Source organism: Ranitomeya variabilis, chromosome 3 (assembly GCF_051348905.1).
Source record: "Ranitomeya variabilis isolate aRanVar5 chromosome 3, aRanVar5.hap1, whole genome shotgun sequence".
Lineage (NCBI taxonomy): Eukaryota > Metazoa > Chordata > Amphibia > Anura > Dendrobatidae > Ranitomeya > Ranitomeya variabilis.
In genome coordinates, this window is record NC_135234.1 from 345648640 (window position 1) to 345666571 (window position 17932).

Here is a 17932-nt window from a genome sequence, read left to right on the forward strand (position 1 = left end):
CACGGCCACCTCAACACCACTGGAGCTACTGCAACCCTTGACCTACTGTCTCCTTCCCCACAATCCTGTAGATTGTAAGCCCGCAAGGGCAGGGTCCTCTTCCCGCTGTACCAGTCTGTCATTGTTAGTTTTGTTTACTGTAAGTGATATTTGTATTTTGATGTAACCCCTTCTCATGTACAGCACCATGGAATTAATGGTGCTATATAAATAAACAATAATAATAATAATAATAAAAAGGTGGATAGCAGATCATCATGGTTCCTGTATAGGACAGCTGTAATAATGGGTTGGCTACCAATCTGTGACTGTGGGATAGCAAGTGTGTTTTTAGTCTGACCCTAAGGCTAGGGGTCCCTACATACCCCTGTTCCCAAGATTACTCCTGAAGGTGGAGATGCCCGAGTCCTAGTCCTTATTATGCTCCTATGCAGCACCAGTCTAAAACGTGTAAGAGGAAATACAAAACAAGACACACAGGGCAGATTTGAATAACAGTCACACAGGATGTTCTCAGGGAAATACACAAAGGGACATAAGGTGTTAAGCCCGAGAGGCAACAAAGTAATATAAAGATACATAGGGGAAAAGGAAAGGGTTCACCAAACACTGTTTGCATCTATTTTGGTAATAATAACCAGTACACCAGAAAGTGTCCACCTCTCCTAGACCATTATTGAGAAAACTGGCATCCCCTGATCAGTGGAGCCACCTTAAATCTTGAAAGAGCAGTCATTACTGGTTCTCCTGCAGCCTGTGACCACGGGCAATCCACAAGCCATGTTTAGCAAAGATTTAACTCCTTCTAACCTGCCTAGCAGTTGCATCTCTAGAAGTCGACTCACCGTTACTCTGCAATCTATGGAGTCACAAGGAAGATTGTCTGAATCTGTGGAATCCACAGACCCCGACACCACTGTGCCAGTTGGAGATGTTTGAGAAAACCTCTTTGTGATACAATCCTGGTCCTGATTTTTTGAAAATTACAAGTCTATAAATTTCCTATCTTTCCAGGAAGTACAGTACTTCCTACGTGAAGCACCTACACAAGTAATGAGTGATGTTTAGAGGGACAGCAGTAGCACAGATGAAAGACAGCATCTTATTGAAAAGAAGTCTGAATTTATAGGATCACCAAATAAAAGTTGCATTTTGTTCCAGAGAGCCATATGAGGATACTGTTTATGTGCTGTGCTATTGTAATAATTATAGGGGATAACTCAGGAGACTCTTTGCATGGAACAAGACAACTACAGGACACAGTTTTATAAGTGATAAAGTCTATATTATCACACGGTGACTCAAACAGGTGCAGAGAGAAACTCAAGTCCACAACACTTGGTGTAAATATTAAACGCAGCTTAACAGTCTATAGGAAACTTCAGAGGAAAATGCAATCACGCAGAAAGTCTATGAAGCACAATTCTTGAGGATACTTGACACGAATAAGTCCTTGTTTTAGTCCAAACACAGATAGCTATGCTTATAAGGCAGTTCAAATAATATCTTAGCTCAACCAGGGAGGCCTGAGTAATAGTCTCAGGCTTTTGCAGAGCAGCAACAGCTTACATGTCCAACAAATGCAGGTGGAGAAAACACAAGCAGCAGATGAAGGAGGATTACTGGAAACTGGTGTATGCAGCAGGAACTCAGAGCAGAGTAGCAGGATCACCACACAGGTTCACAGGAGCAGGTATATAGCCAGGGAGTCACCAGGGTCAGGAGCTGGTTGCAAAGCAGAATACTCTAGCACAGACTGAAGGCTGGGGTGGAGTTTTATAGCAGGAAGACACAGTGCACATGAGACCAAAGACGCCATCTTGGAAAAGGGCAGTAATGCACAAAAGGTAATAAAAATGTTCAGAGTCCTGACAGCTATACACCTAAATAGAGAGATATAGGGACACATTCATTACTGCAAACTTAAAACTACAGTTTTAAAAGTACATGGACACCTTCAGTGGGGGCGTTTTTTTTTTACATAAATGCAGATATTTTTTGCTAAAATAATTTATCCAATGGGGTTTCATCACAAATATTGAATAGTTTGCCTTCTATAGCCTCTGTGTTGCACTGGCCATTGCTAGCTGCCAATTGAATTAACAAAATGTGTCGGCGGCACCCCAGGGTCTGGGTCATCGCAGTGGTATTGCTTTCCTCTCGGGGAGAGTGATGCTACGTTTGGAGGCATGAAAGGATAACTGCATCCAGGTATCACAAACATGCAACACACATTCACACTCCAGGCCACCAGGGGGAGCTTCTGCTCCTATTTATTAGGTCACTCCCCATATATATATATATATATACACTCACCGGCCACTTTATTAGGTACACCATGCTAGTAACGGGTTGGACCCCCTTTTGCCTTCAGAACTGCCTCAATTCTTCGTGGCATAGATTCAACAAGGTGCTGGAAGCATTCCTCAGAGATTTTGGTCCATATTGACATGATGGCATCACACAGTTGCCGCAGATTTGTCGGCTGCACATCCCAAAGATGCTCCATACAAGGCAGGATGGATCCATGCTTTCATGTTGTTTACGCCAAATTCTGACCCTACCATCCGAATGTCGCAGCAGAAATCGAGACTCATCAGACCAAGCAACGTTTTTCCAATCTTCTACTGTCCAATTTCGATGAGCTTGTACAAATTGTAGCCTCAGTTTCCTGTTCTTAGCTGAAAGGAGTGGTACCCGGTGTGGTCTTCTGCTGCTGTAGCCCATCTGCCTCAAAGTTCGACGCACTGTGCGTTCAGAGATGCTCTTAGGCCTACCTTGGTTGTAACGGGTGGCGATTTGAGTCACTGTTGCCTTTCTATCAGCTCGAACCAGTCTGCCCATTCTCCTCTGACCTCTGGCATCAACAAGGCATTTCCGCCCACAGAACTGCCGCTCACTGGATTTTTTTTCTTTTTCGGACCATTCTCTGTAAACCCTAGAGATGGTTGTGCGTGAAAATCCCAGTAGATCAGCAGTTTCTGAAATACTCAGACCAGCCCTTCTGGCACCAACAACCATGCCACGTTCAAAGGCACTCAAATCACCTTTCTTCCCCATACTGATGCTCGGTTTGAACTGCAGGAGATTGTCTTGACCATGTCTACATGCCTAAATGCACTGAGTTGCCGCCATGTGATTGGCTGATTAGAAATTAAGTGTTAACAAGAAGCTGGACAGGTGTACCTAATAAAGTGGCCGGTGAGTATATATATATATATATATATATATATATATATATATATATATATAACTGGTTGTCCGTAGGGAAAGTTAGTCAGTTCCAGACGAGAGTTAGTTCCTGACAGAGCTCCAGACAGGAGTTCTGTAGGAGTTGAGTTCCAGACAGTAGTCTGAGGAGGGCAGAGGGTCAACGGAGCTGTGCATGCCCTCAGAGCTGCAGCTAACTGAAAAAGACATTTAAAGGCAGAATTGTATTGCATTGAGCGTGAAGGAAGTCGAAGCAAAGGAGAGGATATTAGAAGGGGATGAGCACCCTGCTGCCTCCTTCTGAGATGCAAAATCCCGGTAGCCGGAACACCAAGGGAGTAAGGACCTCTACGCCTTATTTCAGAGACCGGCATGACAGCTAATTTCAGGTTACCTGTCCGCACCTACACCCAGGAGGCACGGTGACACCTACAGAGCCGGGTTATCCAAAAGACCGTATAAACAGGCTCAAGTCAACAGTCATTCCGGTTTTGTCCTATCCTATATGGGGGACAGAGAGAGCGAAACATCGCATCTGTGAGACCCTTATGTTAAGCCATAGGCAGTAAGGGACTACACCACTGCAGCGCAAGGGAAGTCTACTGATTTCCATCTGGACAAGGGGACTCTGGACTTGCCTCCAAACCAGCCAGACTCTGCCTACCCTGTGGTCTGGTGCTCTGGACTGTGGATGCTGAAGCCTTCAGTAAAGGTAAAGAGACTGCAACCTTGTGTCCTTTTCTTCCTCTCATCATCCACCGTCTACACACTGGGAAGCCCTGTGGACATACTTCACCTGTGGGAAGGTATACCATCTAGCTGCCATAACATCACCCCAGCGGACCCCTTAAAGCAGCGTCGGTCACCCGGACCGAATACCACAGGTGGCGTCACGAACATAAACTTTATCCCTTTAAAGACCTTTCCCCTTTTATATGGGCACCCAGGGCAACGGACCGGGTCGCAGCCACCGTGACATCCCCCTGTGAAGTAGCAGGACCCGGTTCCGAGTACCCCTAGCCTGTGGGGTGAGAATTTATATTTTCCTTGTTCGGAAAAATGAGCTGAACTTTGTCTCCTTACAAACACTTCAGCAGCTGTAGCTCTTACAGCTCTGCTGTATTGCGACCATATAACAAACCTGCTTACCTTCCAATTAAGGTTTTTGTGGATATCATCTGCACTGCTGTAGAAATGAATGTCCAGGCGTATTGGAGATAAAGATGATGGTTTATTCTCAATGCGTTTCAAAGTCACTAGGACTCAGAAGCCCTACTGACTTTGAAACGCGTTGAGAATAAACCGTCATCTCTATCTCTAATACGCCTGGACATTCATTTCTACAGCAGTGTAGATGATATCCACACAAACTTTAATTTGAATATCCTGAATCGGTCACTAGTTTGACCAGTGGATCTGTGGCAGCTGGTAAACTCTGAGGATTTTTTTTTCATGCTATATTTATTGGAAACATCAGGTGAGTGCAATCTCATCTTATATCTTGAAATCTCCATCGGATAAGACCCTTTGCGCTTTTCTTTCCTGTAGTGTCTTTGACTAACCATGCTTACCTGTGAGATGGACGTTGAAGCTGAAAGGAACCTGCAGATGTGTCAGTTATAATCACTAGAAAGCTATGCAGTGAGATAAGAAGAGCAGAGAGCAGCCACCATATATATCATACTCAGAGGCGTAGCTAGGGTTTTGGTTCATGTGGGGCGAAGCTTCTGAGTGGCCCCTAACCAGGTAACCTTGATTACAACTCGGTGACGTGTCCTAACAGTGGAGGAGAAACTCAGCAGATGACCGCGCTGTTACTGAAGATAATCTCTATGTAAAGACCAACATGGATATTACCGCCATATGGTCAGTGGTAGATACCAACTCTACAGAACATAGATTACAGCACAGTTACAGATAATGTCTTACTGCTGACGTTCTTTATGATGGAATCGTTCACTTTTCCCATCTGGCCCAGAACGACATGACAGCTTCTCCAGCTAGGACTCAGCTGCAGAGAAAACAACAAAGACACATTTCACTTCTCATATTCCAGCCGCATCACCATCTTTTCCCAACCTGCACAAACTCCTCATCCTGCTGATACCCAAATACTGAGCCGCTGCTGCCGTAAGTGTCCCTATTACTGCCCCTGATACCCCAATACTGAGCCGCTGCTATCGTGTATCCCTATTACTGCCCCTGATACCCCAATACTGAGCCACTGCTGCCATGTGTCCCTATTACTGCACCTGATACCCCAGTACTGAGCCGCTGCTGCCTTATGTGTCCCTATTACTGCACCCGATACCCCAATACTGAGCCCCTGCTGCCATATGTGTTCCTATTACTGCACCTGATACCCCAATACTGAGCCGCTGCTGCCATATGTGACCCTATTACTACACCTGATACCCAAATACTGAGCCGCTGCTGCCATGTGTCCCTATTGCTGCCCCTGATATCTCAATACTCAGCCGCTGCTGCCATATGTGTCCCTATTACTGCACCTGATACCCCCAACACTGAGCCCCTGCTGCCGTATGTGTCCCTATTACTGCACCTGATACCCCAATACTGAGCCGCTGCTGCCGTATGTGTCCCTATTACTGCACCTGATACCCCAATACTGAGCCCCTGCTGCCGTATGTGACCCTATTACTACACCTGATACCCCAATACTGAGCCGCTGCTGCCATATCTGTCCCTATTACTGCACCTGATACCCCAATACTGAGACCCTGCTGCTGTATGTGTCCCTATTACTGCCCCTGATACCCCAATAATACTGAGCCCCTGCTGCTGTATGTGTCCCTGTTGCTGCCCCTGATACCCCAATACTGAGCCGCCGCTGCCGTATGTGACTCTATTACTACACCTGATACCCTAATACTGAGCCGCTGCGACCATGTGTCCCTATTATTGCCCCTGATACCCCAATACTGAGCCCCTGCTGCCATATGTGTCCCTATTACTGCACCTGATATCCCAATACTGAGCCGCTGCAGCCCTATGTGTCCCTATTACTGCACCTGATACCCCACTATTGAGCCACTGCTGCCATGTGTCCCTATTACTGCCCCTGATATCCCAATACTGAGCCGCTGCTGCTGTATGTGTCCCTATTACTGCAGCTGCTGTGTGGTTCTCTGTTCTCTCTAAATTCTAAAGCACCCCTCTATAATATAGTAATGCTGGGCACAAGTGCCCTAGAAAACAGTGCCCATATTGTGTCCCCTAGAAAGGAATCTTGCCATGTGTGCTCCTTTGATAGTCACAGTAACCTGAGTTCCCCTATAACAATAAGTGCCCACTTTACATTTAATAATGTCCTGAGGCTGCCTCCTGTACAGCTCCCCTATACACAGTATGATGCTCTCTTACACACAGTATACTGACCCCTTAGTAGCCTCCAACCGGTTTGATGGCTCCAACACTGTAATCCCCACACTGTATGATGCCCCTCTAGGTAGCCTCTTTATAGTATAATGCACCAGATAGTCCTCAATATAGTATAATGCACTCCCCATAGGCAGTCTCTGTAGTATAAGGCAGTACCCCATAGGCAGACCTTTAAGTATAAGGTAGCACCCCGCAGGCAGACCCTGTAGTATAAAGCAGCACCCCTAGAGGCAGATTCTGTACTGTAAGGCAGCACCACCATAGGCAGACCCTATACTATAAGGTAGCACCCCAATAGGCAGACCCTGTAGTATAAGATAGTAACCCCATAGGAAGATCCTGTAGTATAAGACAGCACTTCCCATAGGCAGACCCTGTAGTATTAGGCAGACCCCCATAGGCAGACCCTGTAGTATAAGGCAGACACCCCATAGGCAGATCCTGTAGTATTAGGCAGACCCCCCATAGGCAGACCCTGTAGTATAAGGCAAACTCCCTCACAGGCAGGCCCTGTAGTATTAGGCAGATGCCCCATAGGCAGACCCTGTAGTATTAGGCAGACCCCCATAGGCAGACCCTGTAGTATTAGGCAGACCTGCCCCCATAGGCAGACCTTGTAGCATTAGGCAGACCCCCCAAAGGCAGACCCTGAAGTATTAGGCAGACCCCCCATAGGCAGATTCCTCCATAGGCAGACCCTGTAGTATTAGTAGTATTAGGCAGACCCTGTAGTATTAGGCAGACCCCCCATAGGCAGACCAGGTAGTATTAGGCAGACCCCCCATAGGCAGACCCTATAGCATTAGGCAGACCCTGTAATTTTAGGCAGACTCCCCATAGGCAGATCTTGTATTATAAGGCAGCACCCCTTAAAAAAAATACTCACCTCTCTTCTTCCTGGTTCCTGCGCTGCTCTGAGCTCCCGCTTGTCTCCTGACAGCGGGCGTTGGGCAGTGACATCATCCCACCCCCTGTCAGCATCGCCGATGTCAGACGCTGACAGGGGGATGATGGGGGAAGGAGCGCAGTGCTCCTTCCCTCATCATTGCAGTCAGCTGTATCGGCTAACTGCCAATACAGCTGACCCTGCGATGAGAGGCGCGGGGCCCACTGCTGGCACCGGGGTCCCTCCGCCTGCTCAGGGGCCCCATAGCGGCAGAGCAGGGAGATCAATTCTCCCTGCTCTGCCGCCGAAGGTAACTGTATCGGCGCGCGCAGCGTAGCTCCAGGTGGGCCCCCTGAGACATCATTAATATTACCATACAGCACACTGGAAAACAGGAAAATAATTCCATGTGCGGTGAAATTGCAAAGAGAGTGCAATTCCACAATTGTTTATTTGTTTTATTTTTTGCCATGTTCATTAAATGCTAAAACTGACCTGCCATGATGATTCTCCAGGTCATTGTAAATTTGCAGATACCAAACATATATAGGTTCTTTTTTATTTCAGCGGTAAAAAAAATCCAAAGTTTGTTTTGTAGTTTCTATACATGATCATATGCGTGGGAATTTTTTTTTGAATATTGTAAGAAACTCTGTTTTTTATGGTAGTGGGAGGCGGGTAGTGAGGGTAATTCAAGGTAGAGTGTTTGCAATGGGCAGAGGAGCCCCACTCTTGATGAGAGGAAGAATTTGTAGCACTGGGAGGGTTAGAGGGGAAGTTGGGTTTTGAAAGAGTGGGAGGGAGGGGTTAGACAGATTACTTTTGGGAGTGAGGATAATTTGAAGAATGATGAGTGGCATGTTGGGGGGGCCATATTAAAATACTGAGTTGGAATGTAAGAGGCCTAGCGGATAAGACCAGATGAGCGGCGAGCCTACAGTATGCTCGAGATCAAAGAGTCTCAGTGATATGTCTGCTGGAGACACAATTGGGGCGGGAGAGGGTGGATGTACTATGTAGGCATTAGATACAGAGTGCATATCATTCTACTTTCTCTATGTATTCAAGGGGAGTGTCAGTATTAATTCCCGCGGGTGTGCACTATGAATAGGTGGAGGTATACGTGGATGCGGATGGTCAATATGTGGTGGTGAAATGTAAAGTGTACAGAGTGCTGTTATGTATAGCGGCGATGTATATTCCGCCTCTCTATTCAAGTAAGAAAATTAGAGAAGTGCTGGAACTGGTGGGACGTTGGGGCCCGATACCGCTATTATTGGTGACCTTAATAATATATGCGATGATTATTGGGACAAAAATAGAAACTCTCAGAATAGGTCTGATTGGCATACTACTATGTTTGGTACCTATATCCGAGAAATTGGTATGATTGATCTATGGAGAGTAAGACATGTTGGGGAGAGGGGGTATTCATGTTATTCACCGGCTCATGATACTCTGTCCAGAATTGATATGGCTCTTGGTAATTGGCTGTTGGACACAATGGTGGGGGACGTGAGGTACTTGCCAAGGGCTCTCTCAGATCATAGTCCAATTGAGGTGGAGTTTCGATTGAAAGGGACACAGGCCGCGAGCAGGAGAGAGTGGAATATTCACCCGAACTGGTTGTACAGTGCAGATTTAGATAATATAAAATGGGAGGTGATGGAATTCTTTGTGTTTAATGATGGGAGTGCAGATGCTCTTACTGTATGGGAAGCTATGAAGGCATATTTAAGAGGGCTGTTGTTTAGAGATATTAGTAGATGTAAGCGGAAGACGAGGATGGCAGAGAAGGCAGCATTTGATTGGCTGAGGGCAGCGGAAGACGAGATGGTGCTACTGGGAACTCCTGAGGCCAGGAAAAGATTAAAAGCAGCTAAAAATCATATGGATAAAATTATTCTGGAAAAGGCAGAAAGGAAGTGGGAATTTCAGAGGGTGACTTATTACCAGGAGGGGGAGACTGTTGGCCACATGCTGTTGCTGGTGGCTTCTGCCCAGAGGAGTACTTTGTTTGTCCATTCGCTGGTTTCTGGGAGTGGCACGAGAGTTTCCAAGACCTCGGAGATTTTGAAAGTCTTCGCAGAATTTTACGCAGGCCTATATTCCTCTCGGGTGGACGCATCGGCGGGGAACACAGTGGCTTTCTTGGAGGGATTGGAGTTGCCGAGGTTGAATGATGATGACAGGGAAAGTTTAGAGGCTCCTATTACAGAGGAGGAACTTGGTCGGGCATTACAATCTATGGCAAATGGAAAGGCGCCAGGAGTGGATGGGCTGCCTGCTGAGATCTATAAAAATATGGGGAAGTGTTAATTCGCAGATTAAAGGTGGTTCTAGATGAGGCTAAGAGAAGAGGGATTCTGCCAGCCTCCATGAGAGAAGCCATAATAGTGGTAATTCCGAAGGAGGATAAAGATTTGGGGCAGCCTGACTCGTATCGGCCAATTTCTTTGCTCACTATGGATGTCAAGCTTCTGGCCAGGGTGTTGGCAACCCGATTGACGAGTTTCTCCTCTAAGCTGGTGCACTCAGATCAGTCTGGTTTTATGCCTGACAGATCCATGGCAGTCGCCCTGAGAAGGCTTTTTATGAATATGCAACTGAGGTCCGACAACTATGGCCAGAGAGTTATTGCATCCCTAGATGCCCATAAGGTGTTTGATAGCGTGGAATGGGGATATCTGTGGCAGGTTTTGCAGTGTATGGGCTTTGGCTGATGTATTCGGCTGATGTATGTGCAACCGGAGGCTAGAGTTAGGGTGAACAGTGAGTTGTCTCACACTATAAAACTACATAGGGGGATGAGACAGGGCTGTCCGCTCTCCCCTCTTTTGTTTGCTTTGTCTCTGGAACCATTAGCCGCCAAAATTCGACAGTCTGATGAGGTGTCTGGGTTTAAGTACGGGATGATAGAAGAGAAGATAGCGCTATACGCGGACGATATACTACTCTTCCTGGCTGATCCGGTAGCTTCCTTGAGGGGTGCCATTGGGCTCATTGAAAGTTTTGGCTCTTTGTCAGGGCTGACGATAAATTGGAGTAAGTCAATTTTGTTTAGGGTGGACGAGGTGGAGGAGGACGGGAATGAGCTTAATATTTGGGGATATGGATCTCTATGCCAGTCACAGATTACCTGCATAGGAATTTGCCTCCAGTTTTGGGAGTTCTTAAGGCAAAGGTGGGTGCCTGGATTAAATTGCATTTGTCAGTGGTGGGCCGGGTCAATCTCATCAAAATGACTTTGATGCCTAAAATATCATACGTTTTACACAACGCGCCAATTTGGATGGCACGGGGGAAATTTCAGTGGATTAATTCCCTGTTCAGGAGTTTAGTATGGGGGAGACAGCACCCGCGTATCAGATTGGAGACTCTTCAGCGACCTAAGGAAGATGGCGGTTTGGCCTTGCCCAACCCTGAAGTATATTTTCTTGCAGCCCAGAGTCAGCATTTAAAGGGCTGGGTGCATGAGGCGTCATCCAATGCTTAACAACGTTTAATGAAAGAGGTGACGAAAAGAAGTCCAGTTATACAATACCTGGAAGATGGATCCCTGGGTGCGCTTGGGAAACTCTATCCAACTATATTTCTGATACGAAAGCCGTGGGGCAGATTGAAACAAATTCGGGGGGTTACGAGTCTGACTAAGTTCTCCCCGTTATGGCTGAGGGTTGAGCGACCTTTACTTTTTTGGGGTCGAGTCGGGTTTTGCGAAACCCGACTTTGTCAAAAGTCGAGTCGAGTGAAATCGGCCGATCTTCTTGCAAAGTCGGGGTCGTTGTTCGGCCGAAACACGAAACCCAATGCAAGTCAATGGGGAAGCATAGTCGGCAGTGAGTGGAGGCCAGGAAAACACCTACAGTGCCCATTTTAATGCCAAAAACATCAATTCTTGTTACTTAAGCTTGTCAATCTTAATTTACCTTACAATAATAGGTAGCCATTGAAAATTGGGGGGTCATTTGGCTAAAGTTGTGGGGGGTCATTTGGCTAAAGTTGTGGGGGGGTAGGGCTGGTTCAAGTTTTCAGTGGACCCAGGAAAAGTGGAGTACGTCACGGCGGTTGAGCAGTTAGAGGTAAGTATTGCAATGTTGCAAGTGCTGTGATCCTGAGCAAGCAGGGGGTCCCACTCGTTCGTATTGGCACTGGCACAGGGCCCCTCACAGTACGGCGGTGTGTTTGCACGGCGGGGGCGCCTCCCACCGGCAGCGACACTTTGCGTACTATGAGGGGCCCTGTGCCAGTGACGTCGCCAACGAGTGTGCCCCCCCACCTGATGAAGGAACCTGCACTTTCACCTGCACCTTCCTCTTTGTCCCCGTGTAAGGTGGTATAGTATGCGGGAAGAGGAACCTGACTTTCAGCAGGGTCAGATTCTGGCTGTGTAGAGTGCAAGGGGAATGTAGTGGTCTGGGTCAATGTACCAGCGGGCTAATCTAGCAGTGGCTGGGCAATGGGCAGGATGAGGAGGAAACACAGATCTAGGCCCAAATAATAGAGTGGCCTAAATGCAGTTCAAAATTGGTAACAGGACTAACCAGGCGGCATTGCTTTGTTCAGTGGAGGACCACTGTAATGAGAGGCTGACAGAGTGAGTAGGGCCAAATAAGTAACTAGGCTAAATGCAGTTCTAAATTGCTAACAGTAGGAAACAGGCGGCACTGCTTTGTTCAGTGGAGGAGAACACCAAGGAGCGGCAGACCCCGTTACTAGGCCCCAACCCAAGTAGTATGGCAACTGTAGTGTTACATTTAAAAATACTTAATGAGAGCCGGAAGATTGAAGCTCAGACAAGGAAACCCGGAGGAGAACACCAAGGAGGAGGAGAACACCAAGGAGCGGCAGACCCCGTTACTAGGCCCCAACCCAAGTAGTATGGCAACTGTAGTGTTACATTTAAAAATACTTAATGAGAGCCGGAAGATTGAAGCTCAGACAAGGAAACCCGGAGGAGAACACCAAGGAGGAGGAGAACTCCAAGGAGCGGCAGACCCCGTTACTAGGCCCCAACCCAAGTAGTATGGCAACTGTAGTGTTACATTTAAAAATTCTTAATGAGAGCCGGAAGATTGAAGCTCAGACAAGGAAACCCGCAGGAGAACACCAAGGAGGAGGAGAACACCAAGGAGCAGCAGACCCCGTTACTAGGCCCCAACCCAAGTAGTATGGCAACTGTAGTGTTACATTTAAAAATACTTAATGAGAGCCGGAAGATTGAAGCTCAGACAAGGAAACCCGGAGGTGAACACCAAGGAGGAGGAGAACACCAAGGAGCGGCAGACCCCGTTACTAGGCCCCAACCCAAGTAGTATGGCAACTGTAGTGTTACAGTTAAAAATACTTAATGAGAGCCAGAAGATTGAAGCTCAGACAAGGAAACCCGGAGGAGAACACCAAGAAGGAGGAGAACACCAAGGAGCGGCAGACCCCGTTACTAGGCCCCAACCCAAGTAGTATGGCAAATGTAGTGTTACATGTAAAAATACTTAATGAGAGCCAGAAGATTGAAGCTCAGACAAGGAAACCCAGAGGAGAACACCAAGTAGGAGGAGAACACCAAGGAGTGGCAGACCCCGTTACTAGGCCCCAACCCAAGTAGTATGGCAACTGTAGTTTACATTTAAAAATACTTAATGAGAGCCGGAAGATTGAAGCTCAGACAAGGAAACCCGGAGGAGAACACCAAGGAGGAGGAGAACACCAAGGAGCGGCAGACCCCGTTACTAGGCCCCAACCCAAGTAGTATGGCAACTGTAGTGTTACATTTAAAAATTCTTAATGAGAGCCGGAAGACTGAAGCTCAGACAAGGAAACCCGGAGGAGAACACCAAGGAGGAGGAGAACACCAAGGAGCGGCAGACCCCGTTACTAGGCCCCAACCCAAGTAGTATGGCAACTGTAGTGTTACATTTAAAAATACTTAATGAGAGCCGGAAGATTGAAGCTCATACAAGGAAACCCGGAGGAGAACACCAAGGAGGAGGAGAACACCAAGGAGCGGCAGACCCCGTTACTAGGTTCCAACCCAAGTAGTATGGCAACTGTAGTGTTACAGTTAAAAATACTTAATGAGAGTCAGAAGATTGAAGCTCAGACAAGGAAACCCGGAGGAGAACACCAAGGAGGAGGAGAACACCAAGGAGCGGCAGACCCCGTTACTAGGCCCCAACCCAAGTAGTATGGCAACTGTAGTGTTACATGTAAAAATACTTAATGAGAGCCGGAAGATTGAAGCTCAGACAAGGAAACCCAGAGGAGAACACCAAGTAGGAGGAGAACACCAAGGAGCGGCAGACACAGTTACTAGGCCCCAACCCAAGTAGTATGGCAACTGTAGTGTTAAATTTAAAAAATACTTAATGAGAGCCGGAAGATTGAAGCTCAGCTTTTTCAGTGGAGGACAGCGTGATTTAGTGGCGCAGACAGACAAAGGTAGTATCGTATGTGTTAACTAAAAAAGTTGGCTCTATGCAGTTTTAAATTTGGCAACAGGAATACACAGGCAGCATTGGTGTGGTCAGCGGAGGACAATTGGAAGGAGGGACCGCAGACAGACTTCCTAGGCCTAAAATTATAAATTAGGCTCTATGCAGCTTAAATTTGGCAACAGGAATACACAGGCAGCATTGGTGTGGTCAGCGGAGGACAATTGGAAGGAGGGACCGCAGACAGACTTCCTAGGCCTAAAATAATAAATTAGGCTCTATGCAGCTTAAATTGGGCAACAGGAATACACAGGCAGCATTGGTGTGGTCAGTGGAGGACAATTGGAAGGAGGGATCGCAGACAGACTTCCTAGGCCTAAAATTATAAATTAGGCTCTATGCAGCTTAAATTTGGCAACAGGAATACACAGGCAGCATTGGTGTGGTCAGCGGAGGACAATTGGAAGGAGGGACCGCAGACAGACTTCCTAGGCCTAAAATAATAAATTAGGCTCTATGCAGCTTAAATTTGGCAACAGGAATACACAGGCAGCATTGGTGTGGTCAGTGGAGGACAATTGGAAGGAGTGTCTGACACAGTAAGTACTCCGAGTCCCAAAACCTAAAGTGATGTTAATGTATCCAAAACAAAAATAACCCCCCCCCCCAAAAAAAAAAAAGGGTGGCATACTTAGGTGCAGGGGTGTGCTCCTATGCTGACTTTCAGACATTGTAATTTGGTGCAAAGTATTTACTGGTGCAAATGTAGGACAGGGCCCCTGACTATTTTAACTTGCATCATACATGTCAACAAACTGTTATTGTCTGTGCCAGGCATGGAAGGATTTCAGCGCTTATACTAAACAGTGGTGGAGCAGCGACAGATAATTTAGCAAGTGGTAGAGCACTGTTTGACCTTGGGGGGGACACTCTCTCCTGGCCGGCGGTACAAGCCCAGGGCCCCTCATGTTACAACGGTGTGTCTGATGTTGGGTGCGTGCCACCACCGCCAGAGACACTTCATTGTACTATAAGGGACCCAGTGCCAGTCCCGTCGACCAAAAGTGGGCACACGCACCTCTTCAGACAAACGGCACTCTGACGGGTGCTTGCAACAAGTGGCGAGACCACGGCCCCGTGGGGGGAGTTAGTGCATTTAGGGAGGTGAAAACATGTCGTATTCTCGACAAGCAGCAGCTGCAAATTAAGAGATTGGAACAGTCAGTAACACCAGTCCCAAAGCAAGACCTTTTTACAGGAAAGCTAGGTGTCAGCCGGGAAAAATGGGGCAAAATAATTTGAAATCCATGAGTGGTTCATTTTTATGAAGGTTAGCTCATCAACATTTTGGGTAGCCAGACGAGTCCTTTTTTCGGTCAGTATTGAACCAGCAGCACTGAATACTCTTTCTGATAGCACACTAGCTGCTGGGCAAGCAAGCTCCTGCAATGCATATTCAGCCAATTCAGGCCAGGTGTCTATTTTGGATGCCCAGTAATCAAAGGGGAATGACGGTTGAGGGAGCACATCGGTAATGGAGGAAAAATAGTTAGTAACCATACTGGACAAATGTTGTCTCCTGTCACTTTGAATGGATGCTGCTGTACCTGTCGTGTCTTCGGTCATTGCGAAATCACTCCACAACCTTGTCAGAAAACCCCTCTGTCCTACGCCACTTCTGATCTGTGCACCTCTAACACCTCTGCCCTGGTGCCCCCTGCGGCTCGTGTGAGAACCATCACCGGCGCTGTGTGCTGGGAATGCCTGCATCAAACGGTCTACAAGAGTAGCTTGTTTGGTTGCCAATATCTGTTCGAGGTTCTCATGTGGCATGATATTTTGCAATTTGCCTTTATAGCGAGGATCAAGGAGGCAGGCCAACCAGTAATCGTCATCTGTCATCATTTTTAAAATGCGTGGGTCCCTTTTGAGGATACGCAAGGCATAATTCGCCATTTGGGCCAATGTTCCAGTTGTCAAGTCAGTGCTTATGCTGGGTTGAGGAGCACTTTCTGGCACATCCACTTCACTTGTCTCCCTCAAAAACCCAGAACCCGGCCTTGCACCGCCAGCAGTTTCTATTGCCCCCTGAGAAGCTTCCTCATCCAATAAATAGTCATCCCCATCATCCTCCTCGTCCTCCTCCTCTTCGCCCGCCACCTCGTCCTGTAGACTTCCCTAAGCAGACAATGGCTGACTGTCATCAAGGCTTCCCTCGTCCTCGGCTGCAGACGCCTGTTTCTTTATGTGCGTCAAACTTTGCATCAGCAGACGCATTAGGGGGATGCTCATGCTTATTATGGCGTTGTCTGCACTAACCAGCCGTGTGCATTCCTCAAAACACTGAAGGACTTGACACAGGTCTTGGAGCTTCGACCACTTCACAGCTGACAACTCCATGTCTGCCATCCAACTGCCTGCCCGTGTATGTGTATCCTCCCACAAATACATAACAGCACGCCTCTGTTCGCACAGTCTTTGAAGCATGTGCAGTGTGGAGTTCCACCTTGTTGCAACGTCGATGATTAGGCGATGCTGTGGAAGGTTCAAAGCCCGCTGATGGTTATGCATACGGCTGGAGTGTACAGGCGAACGGCGGATGTGAGAGCAAAGTCTGCACACTTTCAGCAGCAGGTCGGGTTACCCCGGATAACTTTTCAGGAAGCACTGCAACACCAGGTTTAAGGTGTGAGCCAGGCAAGGAATGTGTTTCAGTTGTGAAAGGGCTATGGCAGCCATAAAATTCCTTCCGTTGTCACTGACTACCTTGCCTGCCTCAAGATGTACAGTGCCCAGCCATGACTGAGTTTCTTGCTGCAAGAACTTCTGCTGTGTGTCTGTTGTCGCCCAAACACTTCATTGCCAATACAGCCTGCTGACGCTTGCCACAAGCTGTTCCATAATTGGACACCTCGTGTGCAACAGTGGCAGCTGCGGATAGAGTGGTGGTGCGACTGCAGTCTGTGGATGAGCTCTCGCTTCTGCTGGAGGACGAGGAGGAGGAGGGGGGACGAACGCCTTCAGCCAACTGTTTCCTACACCTTGGGCTAGGCAGAACTGTCCCAATATTACTGTCCCCTCTGGACCCTGCATCCACCACATTAACCCAGTGTGCCGTGATGGAGACGTAACGCCCCTGGCCATGCCTACTGGTCCATGCATCTGTTGTCAGGTGCAACTTTCTACTCACAAGATTGCCTGAGCGCATGGACAATGCGGTCTTTTACATGCTGGTGGAGGGCTGGGATGGCTTTTCTCGAAAAGAAGTGTCGACTGGGTAGCTCATAGCGTGATACAGCGTAGTCCATCAGGGCTTTGAAAGCTTCGGTTTCAACTAACCGGTAGGGCATCATCTCTAACGAGATTAGTCTAGCAATGTGGGCGTTCAAACCCTGTGTATGTGGATGCGAGGATGAGTACTTCCTTTTCCTAACGAGAGTCTCATGTAGGGTGAGCTGGATTGGAGAGCTGCATACGGTGGAACTAGCGGGGGTGCCGGTGGACATGGGTGACTGAGAGAGGGTTGGTGACAGTATTCTTGATGGTGCCCTACATACAGTTTTTCCGACCACGAACCTGGTGATTCCCTGACTGCTTTGGCCTTGCGACGAAACCGCCACATTACCTGCAGGTGGTGTGGTAAACGGTGGGCTTACAGGGAGGGAAGGGATGTCGCCTTGCTTATTAGCTTCATTGCGAGAGGGTGCTACAACATTAAGGGATGTTTGGTAGTGTGTCCAGGCTTGCAAGTGCATGGTGGTTAAATGTCGATGCATGCAACTTGTATTTAAATTTTTAACATTCTGACCTCTGCTGAAGGTCCTGGAGCATTTCTTACAGATGACTTTGCGCTGATCATTGGGATCTTGGTTAAAAAAATTCCACACTGCACTCTTCCTATCGGATACCTTTTCAGGCATTGCACACTGAGCTACTTGAACCTGATGGCCACGCTGTCCTACAACCGGTTTTGGTTTTGCCACACATTTTTGGCCAGATACGG